This window comes from Triticum dicoccoides, chromosome 5A (genome assembly GCF_002162155.2).
Source record: "Triticum dicoccoides isolate Atlit2015 ecotype Zavitan chromosome 5A, WEW_v2.0, whole genome shotgun sequence".
In the NCBI taxonomy this organism is placed as follows: Eukaryota; Viridiplantae; Streptophyta; class Magnoliopsida; order Poales; family Poaceae; genus Triticum; species Triticum dicoccoides.
In genome coordinates this window covers 249,185,823-249,197,766 of record NC_041388.1, presented here as the reverse complement: position 1 = coordinate 249,197,766, position 11,944 = coordinate 249,185,823, and positions in this window count along the sequence as shown.

Sequence of the window (11,944 nt, the reverse complement as noted above, 5' to 3'; positions counted from 1 at the left end):
GGGAGAGAGTCCCCCTTCTTTTTCTTCTTCCTCGACCTTCTCCCTAGATGGGAGAAGGGTTTCCCCTCTGGTCCTTGGTATCCATGGCATGGGAGGGGCGAGAGCCCCTCCGAGATTGGATCTATCTCTGTCTCTCTCTATTTCTACGCTGGCTCATTCTGCCCTTTTACCGTTTCTTATATTCCCGAAGATCCGTAACTTTGATTGGGCTGAAATTTGGACATGATTTTTATCTAGATATTTGCTTTCTTGCAGTGAAAAAGGGCACCAACCGCCTTACGGGGTGGCCACGAGGGCCCAGGGTGCGCCTGACCCCCTAGGGCGCGTCCCCTGCCTCGTGCCCCCCTTGGGCATCGTCTCACGTTGATTCTTCTTCCCAAAAATCACATATATTCCAAAAAAATATCCGTCAGTTTTTATCCCGTTTGGACTCCATTTGATATGGATTTTCTGCGAAACAAAAAACATGCAACAAATAGGAACTTGCACTGGGCACTGGATCAATATGTTAGTACCAAAAATAGTATAAAAAGTTGCCAAAAGTATATGAAAGTTGTATAATATTGGCATGGAACAATAAAAAATTATAGATATGACGGAGACGTATCAGCATCCCCAAGCTTAATTCCTGCTCGTCCTCAAGTAGGTAAATGATAAAAATGATAATTTTTTATGTGGAATGCTACCTAGCATAATCTTGATCATGTAATCTAATCATGGCATGAATATTAAGACACGAGTGATTCAAAGCAATAGTCTATCATTTGACATTAAGACAATAATACTTCAAGCATACTAATAAAGCGATCATGTCTTTTCAAAATAACATGGCCAAAGAAAGTTATCCCTACAAAATCATATGGTCTGGTTATGCTCCATCTTCACCAAACAAAATATTCAAATCATGCACAACCCCGATGACAAGCCAAGCAATTGTTTCATACTTTTGACGTTCTCAAACCTTTTCAACTTTCACGCAATACATGAGCGTGAGCCATGGACATAGCACTATAGGTGGAATAGAATATGATGATGGAGGTTGTGTGGAGAAGACAAAAAAGGAGAAAGTCTCACATCGACGCGGCTAATCAACGGGCTATGGAGATGCCCATCAATTGATGTCAATGTGAGGAGTAGGGATTGCCATGCAACAGATGCACTAACAGCTATAAGTGTATGAAAGCTCAAATCGGAAACTAAGTGGGTGTGCATCCAACTTGCTTGCTCATGAAGACCTCGGGCATTTGAGGAAGCCCATCATCGAAATATACAAGCCAAGTTCTAAAATGAAAATTCCCACTAGTATATGGAAGTGATAACTCTAGAGACTCTCTATATGAAAAACATGGTGCTACTCTGAAGCACAAATGTGGTAAAAGGATAGTAACATTGTCCCTTCTCTCTTTTCTCTCATTTTTTTACTTTTTTGTAGGCTTCTTTGGACTCTCTCTCTCTTTTTTGGGGGGCTTCTTTGGCCACTTTTATTTTGATAACCTCACATGGGACAATGTTCTAATAATGATGATCATCACACTTTCAGTTACTTACAACTTGATATTACAACTCGATACTAGAACAAAATATTACTCTATATGAATGCCTCCGGCGGTGTACCGGGATGTGCAATGATCTAGCGTAGCAATGACATCAAAAATTGGACAAGCCATGAAAACATAATGCTAGCTATCTTACGATCATGCAAACCAATATGACAATAAATGCTCAAGTCATGTATATGATGATGATGGAAGCTGCATGGCAATATATCTCGGAATGGCTATGGAAATGCCATGATCAGTAGATATGGTGGCTGTTTTGAGGAAGATATAAGGAGGCTTATGTGTGATAGAGCGTATCATATCACGGGGTTTGGATGCACCGGTGGAGTTTGCAACCCGACTCTCAAGGTGAGAAAGGGCAATGCATGGTACCGAAGAGGCTAGCAATGATGGAAGGGTGAGAGTGCGTATAATCCATGGACTCAACATTAGTCATAAAGAACTCACATACGTATTGAAAAAATATATTAGTCATCTAAACAAAGTACGACGCGCATGCTCCTAGGGGGTAGATTGGTAGGAAAAGACCATCACTCGTCCCCAACCGCCACTCATAAGGAAGACAATCAATAAATACCTCATGCTCCAACTTCGTTACATAACGGTTCACCATACGTGCATGCTACGGGAATCACAAACTTCAACACAAGTATTTCTAAAATCCACAACTACCCAATAGCATGACTCTAATATCGCCATCTTTATATCGCAAAACAATTGCAAGGAATCAAACATATCATATTCAGTGATCTACAAGTTTTATGTAGGATTTTATGACTAACCATGTGAATGGCCAGTTACTGTCATCTCTCTAAATAGATATAAGTGAAGAAAGAGAGTTTAATTCTTCCTACAAAATATATGGCCACGCTCTAACAAATATAAGTGAATCAAAAGAGCATTCTACAAATGGCGGTTTTCTGTGTGAAGAGAAACAGGCAATCCAAACTTCAAATGATATAAGTGAAGCACATGAAGCATTCTATAAAGCCATACTCAAAAGATATAAGTGAAGTGCAATGAGCATTCTATAAATCAACCAAGGACTATCTCATACTAGCATGGTGCATAAAAGAAAAGTGAGAACTAAATGCAAAAGACGCTCCAAGATTTGCACATATCGCATGAACGAAATGAATCCGAAAACATGCCGATACTTGTTGAAGAAAGATGAGATGCCTTCCGGGGCATCCCCAAGCTTAGTCGCTTGAGTCTCCTTGAATATTTACTTGGGGTGCCTTGGGCATCCCCAAGCTTGAGATCTTGCCTCTCCTCCTTCTACTCACATCGAGACCTCCTCGATCTTCTAACACTTCATCCACACAAAACTCAATAGAAAACTCGGTAAGATCCGTTAGTATAATAAAGCAAATCACTACTCTAATTACTATTGCAAACCAATTCATATTTTTTTGCATTGTAGCTACTGTAATATAAATTTTCCATGGCTTAATCCACTGATAGAAATTGATAGTTTCATCAAAACAAGCAAACTATCCATCAAAAACAGAATCTGTCTTAAAAAGGACATTCTGTAATAATATGAACATTCACCATACTTCTAGTACTCCAAAAATTCGTAAATAATTAGGAAAAATAAAAAATTTGTATAGAAAGACAGTGAAAAAAGTTTCAGATCCGTTTGACATTCTAGTAAAAAATGTAAAATCACGCACTACAGCCAAAGTTTCTGTCTTGCATCGCACAAACCAACAAGCAATCTAAAACATCCTAAAGGCAGACCTTGGCACATTATTTTTATTTTTAAACTTTATAAAGGCACACAACAGAATTAAATGACTCTCTAAAACTTCCGGGTTGTCTCCCTGGCAGCGCTTTCTTTAAAGCCATTAAGCTAGGCATAATGTGCTCAAGTAATGAATCCACTCGAATCCTAAGGTATATCAAAGACAATTTTAATTAACAATGATTTGTGATTTAGTAGTGAGAACAAAGGAACATATATCAAGCAATGCCGAAGTCTAACTTTCTTCCTATGCATCAGCATGTCATAAAAGAACAATTCATGGACACAGAGTAAAGGCCAATGCATAGCATAAGAAGTTTCTTGCAATTTTATCATATTGGAAACATAGAGAGGTGGAGATGTAGCTCCTCTCTCATAATAATTGCAAGTAGGAGCAGCAAGCACATGCATATTATATTCATCAAAATTATCATGTGCATTGGTAAAATGCAACCCATCAATATAATCCTTAATAAGGGCAAACTTCTCCAATATAGTGTAGTCGGGAGAATTCAAAAAGATAATAGGACTATCATGCGTGGGTGCAATAGCAACAATTTCATGTTTAACATAAGGAACTATATCAAGTTCATGTCCATAAGCATAATTCATATTGGCATCTTGGCCACAAGCATAGCAAGCATCAAGTTCATCAAAAGGGGATATTTCAAACGAATAACGGGGTCATAGCAATTATCATGGCATTCATCCTTCGGTAAGAACGAAGGGACATTAAACAATGTATGAGTTGGAGGGTTACTCTCATTATAAGGTGGGCACAGGTAGCTAATCCGCTCTTCCTCCTTTTGTTCTTCGCTCTCCTCGTCAGTCATCCAATGAGCCCACATTTTCATCAATTCCTTCTTCCATAGACTCCTGCAAAATATTAGTCTCTTCTTGGACAGCGGAGGAGTCCTCAATATATGGTTTAACATAGGCATTAGAAGCATAATTATCATAACAATATTTAAGTATGGCAAAATTTTCAGATTTGTAAAGAGTAGCATCATACTTTCCAATCAAAGAAGCAATTTCATAAGCACCCTTAAAAGCAACAAATTCTTCAATTTGTTGAACATCATAGTAATGATAAACACCCTTAGCATACAAAGATACGATTCCATTATCACTAAACTCACATTGGTAGGGAAGGTGTTTCTGAGGGTCTCTAGAACAACAAGTAAAATCATATATTACACATAAATTCCAAGCATAGATTGCAAACGATGAATTTGATCCAGTAAAAGTTTCCCTTTTTGAGATAAGCGGTGTTGCACATAACAAGCATGCTCATCTACAGATTTGCCCTCAACTAAGCTAGTTAGGGTTTCAGCACGAGCACATAGGGATCGAAGATGATCCAAGTAAAAAGCTTCAGGAGTGTGATAGATTTTGAGTAGTTCTTAAACAATTGGTGTAGTAGCTACAACTATTTTTTCGGTATTTTGCGTTCCCTACCCATAACTAAAGATAGAAAACAAGAGCACACAATAAAAACTACATAGTGATAAAGCAAACAAGCACACACGAGAATATTCACCCCACGCTATAACTCCCCGGCAACGGCGCCACAAAAAGGTCTTGATAACCCACAAGTATAGTGGATCAATTGTAGCCTCTTTCGAGAAGTAAGTGTGTCGAACCCAACGAGGAGCTAAAGGTAGAACAAATATTCCCTCAAGTTCTATCGACTACCGATACAACTCTACGCATGCTTAACGTTCGCTTTACCTAGAACAAGTATGAAACTAGAAGTACTTTGTAGGTGTGATAGGGTAGGTTTGCAAGATAATAAAGAGCATGTAAATAAAAGCTAGGGGCTGTTTAGATAAAGACACAACTAAATTAGTTTTAGTAGAGAGCTTTTTGTCACGAGAAAGTTATTTGTCCCTAGGCAATCGATAATTAGATCGGTAATCATTATTGCAATTTTATTTGAGGGAGAGGCATAAGCTAACATACTTTCTCTTCTTGGATCATATGCACTTATGATTGCAACTCTAGCAAGCATCTGCAACTACTAAAGATCATTAAGGTAAAAGCCAACCATAGCATTAAAGTATCAAGTCCTCTTTATTCCCATACGCAAACAACCTACTTACTCGGGTCTGTGCTTCTGTCACTCACGCCACCCACCAGAAGCAAATCATGAACATATTGCAAACCCTACAACGGGGATCCCTCATGCTTGCGCGACACGGAGATCACCATAGGACAACACCAATAAAAAACATGCAACTCAAACCAATCATGATCATCAATTAACCCATAGGACAAAACAGATCTACACAAACATCATGGGATAGCCATACATCATTGGGAAATAATATATAGCATTGAGCACCATGTTTAAGTAGAGATTACGACGGGTAAAAGAGGGGTTACACCGCTGCATAGAGCGAGAAGAGTTGGTGATGACAGCAGTGGAGTTGTTGGTGTAGATCGTTGCCGCAATGATGGCCCCGGCGGCGTTCCGGCGCCACCGGGGGAGAGGGGGAGAGAGACCCCCTTCTTCTTCTTCTTCCTTGACCTTCTCCCTAGATGGGAGAAGGGTTTCCCCTCTGGTCCTTGGTCTCCATGGCATGGGAGGGGCGAGATCCCCTCCGAGATTGGATCCATCTCTCTGTCTCTCTCTGTTTCTATGCTGGCTGATTCTGCCCTTTTACTGTTTCTTATATTCCCGGAGATCCATAACTCCGATTGGGCTGAAATTTGGACATGATTTTTATCCAGATATTAGCTTTCTTGTGGCGAAAGAAGGGCACCAACCGCCTTACGGGGTGTCCATGAGGGGTCAGGGCCCGCCCCTGCCTCGTGGACCCCTCGGGCATCATATCGCGTTGATTCTTCTACCCAAAAATCACATACATTCCAAAAAATCTCCATCAGTTTTTTATCCCGTTTGGACTCCGTTTGATATGGATTTTCTGTGAAACAAAAAACATGCAACAAACAGGAACTACTGGGCATTGGATCAATATGTTAGTCCCAAAAATAGTATAAAAAGTTGCCAAAAGTATATGAAAGTTGTATAATATTGGCATGGAACAATCCAAAATTATAGATACGACGAAGACGTATCAATGGCGCACGCCTCCATGCAGCCGAGTGTGTGCGCATGCATGTGTTATTCACGTGCATCCTGGGGCCGTGTGTGTGTGCATGCATGTGTTGTGTACATGCGTTGTGTGCTCCATGATGTGTGCGTATGTGCATGAGTTGAATCGGCATGAGTTAGTGCGTTGGTGTGTGTACATGTGTGACTTCTTGCGTGGTTATCAATATAAACTATAAAATATCTTCAACTTAGCATCCTGATGTATCGTCTCTAGTGGTTAGCGAAGAGTTCATGTTCTTTTATTTTCTTATAGGTGGGCAGGCGGCAAAAAACAGGGGAAAATGCGCAAGGTTCCTTGCAGATGCTCCACCGCGAGGTTCCTTGCTCCTTCTCGGTCGTTGGGAATCTATGTTCTTCCACACTTTTTTTGACGTGAGCTTTGTTCATCCTTTTTCCAACACGCGAGACATCTCGCATCAAGGTGCATGTGTCATGCAAGAAAATGGAGATAATCAGATTAGCAGTGCGTAAGTGAGTCGTGCACTTCGATGGCACGTACTATGCAATATTTTTCTCCTCGATGGCACATGAATAGTGCATGTACTCAACAACGGAGCACAGGATGGTAGCCACGACATGGTCAACCCTTTTTTGGAGAGAGTACGTACTAAATAACTTTTATGTGTCCCGTCAACTCACAGAACGACGAGAAGCTTGCTTACTACGCCTTCTCCCTCGCAAATGCGCGCGCGGTGGCTCGCAGCATGAGTAGGAACTTTTTCTTACAAGTGGTGGACGTGCAGCAGTTCATTTGGTGTCAGATTGCCAGAAGTACTACTGTAGTACCATCATTATTGTTTGACTTCCGGAAGAGGCGAAGAGCCAAGCGCAAGGTCACCTACTAACCTTAGGCTAGGCATAGTGGGAGTACCAGCAGATTCAAGGAACAGAGAAATGATGGTTACTTCGTCCGAGCACTTGCCGTGGTGAAGGTGGGGCTCTGTGATTTGACTGCTCACTAGTCATTACTACTGTGGCGCAACGACCGGGGTGAATCTTTCCCTGTAATTGTGCACTCAATATTGCTGCATGGCAGGTGGAGCCTGATGAAGGATGTCCCGCATGTCGGCAAAATGAAGTTGAATTGTTTCTGGCATTGCTATCCATCCTTCAGGATTTGTTTATATGTACGCATAATTTTAATGAAATTGTACTGTGATGCTATGAAGGTTTCAACTTTGGTTCCCGCAGGAAAAAAGGTTTCAACTTAGGATTCATGTGTCCTCTTGCCTCAAGATTATCTCGTTACAACATTCCATCAAATACAAATGAAACTACCATGGCTGCTAATGCATCTCAATGGTTCATAGAGCAGCGCCAGTATTCACATCACAATTGAAGACAAAGTTGTGAGAAGGTGTACAAATAAATAAAAATATATAATTGATCGATGTTGTTCGTAGGCATGGCTCCATTTCTTGGCCACAGTGTTCATTGCTTGGCAGCTAGTTTCACCTAGCTCTATAGCCAAAAAGAGGTGTATGCAGGACACCACAATTCGATCATTTTGTGCAGCTCCACTAAAATCGAGTGGACCATCCCTGTTTGCAAAGATATCCAGTCGGTGTGATTACAATAATAGTGGAACTAGATGATGAAACATAACACACACAAATAGAAGCCGATCACCTCTGCGATATCTCTTTAGGACTAACTACTTGTTGGAGAAGATTAGGCACGGAGATGCATGAGGAGGATAGCAAAACCAATCTCCCTTTATGCAGTCCCACAGAAATGTAAAAACGTTGCCCGTGTGACATTTGGCGGCACTACACAAAACATTCTTAAGAAAAAAGTGATTTGTGCAGTTCACCAAAAGGTCGCAATAGCAACGAGGTGAACATGGATAGCCCTGTTTGCAAAAGGAGGTAGAGAGGAAACAATTACTGACCAATAACACGAGTTGAAGACACAAACACTGACAAAAAAGAAGCATATTCCATGTAATAAGGGAAAGATAGCAGCATGGTGTGGTTTATCAAAAATGGTTTGAGGACGAGATTGCAAGATGGAAATTACGCCGGTCGAGATACGTTTTAAGCAAACAACTAAAGAAGATCCACATGCAGCAACGTGGGAAGATGTGCAGTGGAGCAAGGCCGGAGGAAGTTGTACCTGAGGGTCGGCGGGATGTTACTAGGAGGGCACCGGTGGCCGGGATCTGCCCATACCGCGGCAGTGAGCAAGTGGCGAAGGCCCTACCACGCTGGAGCTTGGTCAAAGAGAACGGCGGGTACCACAAATCGGGACATGCTGCCTCAACGCCGTTGAACGGAGAAACGGTGCACATCCTCCCTTTTCACCGGCGGACGAGATGCGGTCAGATCACTGACCAACGGTGAGAGAGGCCACCGCCGCCTTGTGTGAGATGGTGTGATGAGAGACAAACCTTGACAGGCAGGCTCTGTTCTATGTGGTGGAGCAGATTTTTCCATTTTCCCCACAGCAATCATTTTATATTCTGTATGTGCCATTGAGGAATATATAACTTTATTTAATACTAACGCGTCAAGTCAAACTTTGTTCTGTCTAGGCATGGTACCCGACCATCCTTCGAGTAAACAACTGCTACACGCGTCAAATTATCACGTGGGCTGCCTTTTCGTATAGGAACGATCTCCACCGTGTACCCGCACCGGTGTGGCCGAGAACGAGACATGAGTACATGCGTCCTGCGTGCACCTCCTCTTTAGGTGCAGGTACGTACGTGGGTGGGTGTGAGAGAGATGGTTTGTGCGAAACAGAGGCAATGTATCGATGATATCTCAAACAAAAAAATGTAACATATGCAATGTGTGTGAAACGAAGTCATGGACGTGAGATATCGATAGAATTGAAAGCAAGGATGAAGTGTGTGGTTGCACGATCGATAAATAGTGTCATAGAATTTGTGTTTGCCGACGTCAAAGATACTGGTCGGCTGGCCTACTGGAATTTGAGAGGGCAGAGGTGCAGTTTTTCTCTGTGGCATAGATACCTAGCTACAACATTCAACTATTGGTGTGGGGGGGCAGAGACCAATCGACTAGTATATGTGTGGGGAAGGAGAGCGACCTAGCTATGTATTGAGGGAGATCGATCGACATCCATGGATATGTGTAGTAGAGGAATAAGGTTGGGAGAAAGACAAAGGTAGAGCGTCGGAGGGTTGGTGGTGGAGTGCCGTCTCACAACTGGTGGGAGAGGCCTGCTAGACAAACAGAGGGTACGAGTGCAATATCTATAAGAGAGGGCGGGGGATGTCTATCTGTCTATGCACATGTGTGTGAGAGACGGGTCGGGAGGTATGCAAGGATGATGAGGGGAGACGATATGGTTGTGGTCAGCATACGTAACTACATAGGAAGATCAACCGTCGTGTGTCCGAGAAAGGGAGAGACATAACTAGTGAGGTAAGTCTATCAGTGCGTGGGGAAAATGAATTATAGTCGACCTGGCTATATGTAGGGAGATCGGTACGTATGCATGCATGTGTTAGAAGCAAATAAGGTCCGGAGAGACAGACAGGGGGAGGGGTGCAGCTAGGAGGTGGTGCTAGAGGCCTGCCATGTCGAGGGGGAGGAGTGTGCGAGTATGAGATCGATGAAAAGAGGGGCGGGAGTGTGCACCTGTGTGGAACCGTATTGGACATAGGGGGCATGGACGGTGAGAATAGAAGAGGGGAAGTATATGTTTGTGGTAGGCACACTTGGCTAGAGAGGTATATCGACTGGTGTGTGCTGGAAAGAAGGAGCCGGGGGCCTACACACACCATTGGTGAACGACCTAAAGAGAAATAACGAACGTGCGCGATGGAGGGGATGCTGAGGGAGGGTGAGAGGGGGGCGGGCGTGTGCATGCACGATAGAAAGTTAGCACTAGCTAGCTACAAAGAGAAGAGGATCGTGAATGTGTAAAAGATGAACAAAGATCATAATTCATTATAAAAAAGTGGATACGGATACTTGAAGAAGATATCATAATGTAGAGCATTGATTATAATTTGGGCTAATGTGTGGCTTTTGCAGCTCAGGGCTAAATACTTGTCATAATGGGGGACGGGGCACTATACTTTGTGTGATATACACGGTGTACGTATGGAACATGGTTTAGATTATGAATATATAGTTAGTACATCAAATGTACTATTATTTGGAAAATCAACATCAAGTGTATTCAAAAAATTGAATTCGAGTTCATATAGTACACATAGTTCATATCTATCTCTATAGTAATCCCGTGGTGTGTTGTTAAGGTAATACACGAATGATGGTTGAAGTTGGCAACAATCATGATTGTAGATTATTATTGAAATAGAGAAACGAATTTAAATTTAGTTCGAATTGCAGCGGTAGTATAGACATTTGGAATGCACTAAATTGTTGGTATGAGTAGGTATGCATTATACATCCAACGAAAGAAAATTAATTGGACATAACATGTTGGTATAAGTAGCTTTGAATAGCATTTGTATAGTAAAACGGGACAAGACTCTCTCTTTGTGTGTGTGAATAGTTTTATTTTTTCGTTTTTTTCGTTGAGGGAAGTGTGAATTGATTTGGTATGTACAAGTACAAAATTACACGTTAGGCTTGTCCCTAAAATTCAACCCACGCCTTGTTATATCCCGAAAATTCAGATATCGTGCTCCCAAAACTGGCACCTTCACAACCCGCGCCTTGCTATCCCGAAATTACAACGCGCGCAAAAACACCCTCCAGCTGCCAAATCCCGACACGCGAAATCCCCCTTCTAACCTGAGCTGAAAGGGCCGGTAGTTCAAATCGGTAGGGGTACTTTTGTAACACACCCTACATTTTGCACAAGCGAGTCCCTAAGTCATGGTTCCCCTCCCATCGCCTCCTTTTCGCCAAATCCCAGGCCACCATAACCTCACCGCTCCAGCCGTGAAACCCCACCCTCTTCTGTCCGCCACCTCACCGATGCCCAGCCGGAGCCTCTTCCCCAACGACGTCGTCCACCGCAACAGCTCGACGTCCCTCATCCACCTCCCCGGATGAGGATTCGTCGTCCATCTCATCGTCCCGCCGGTTCAGCCGCCCCGTCCTCCACCTTCAAGGACTTCTCCGACGATTGCCTCGTCTATCGCGGCTTCTCCATCCCCACAGCGTCGCCTTAACCTTCTCCACGGGAACCGCACCATCCTCACCGACTCCTCGGATGAAGCCAAAGCCTACTCGGCGCCACCAAAGAGGTTGTACACTCATCGCATCGCACGTTCTCCTTAACACGACCTCCGGGCACCGACGGTGCTCCATCCCGCACCCCCATGGAGCGGCTACCTTGAAGCCGGCGCCGCGGGCGACATCTCCACGGCGGCTCTCCACCAGTGCAAGGCCCCTTCGGCGGTGGCGTCCATACCGGCCGGACCTGCTGCTACTGCTTCGTCTCTCGCTCGCGCTGCTACTGCTGCTCCGGCTCTCACTCACTTGCGTTGCTGCTGCTTCTGCTCTCCCCCTCGCTCGTGCTGTTGCTCTACTCCTTAGCTACACTTTAGTCGACTGAATCGACTTCTGGGTC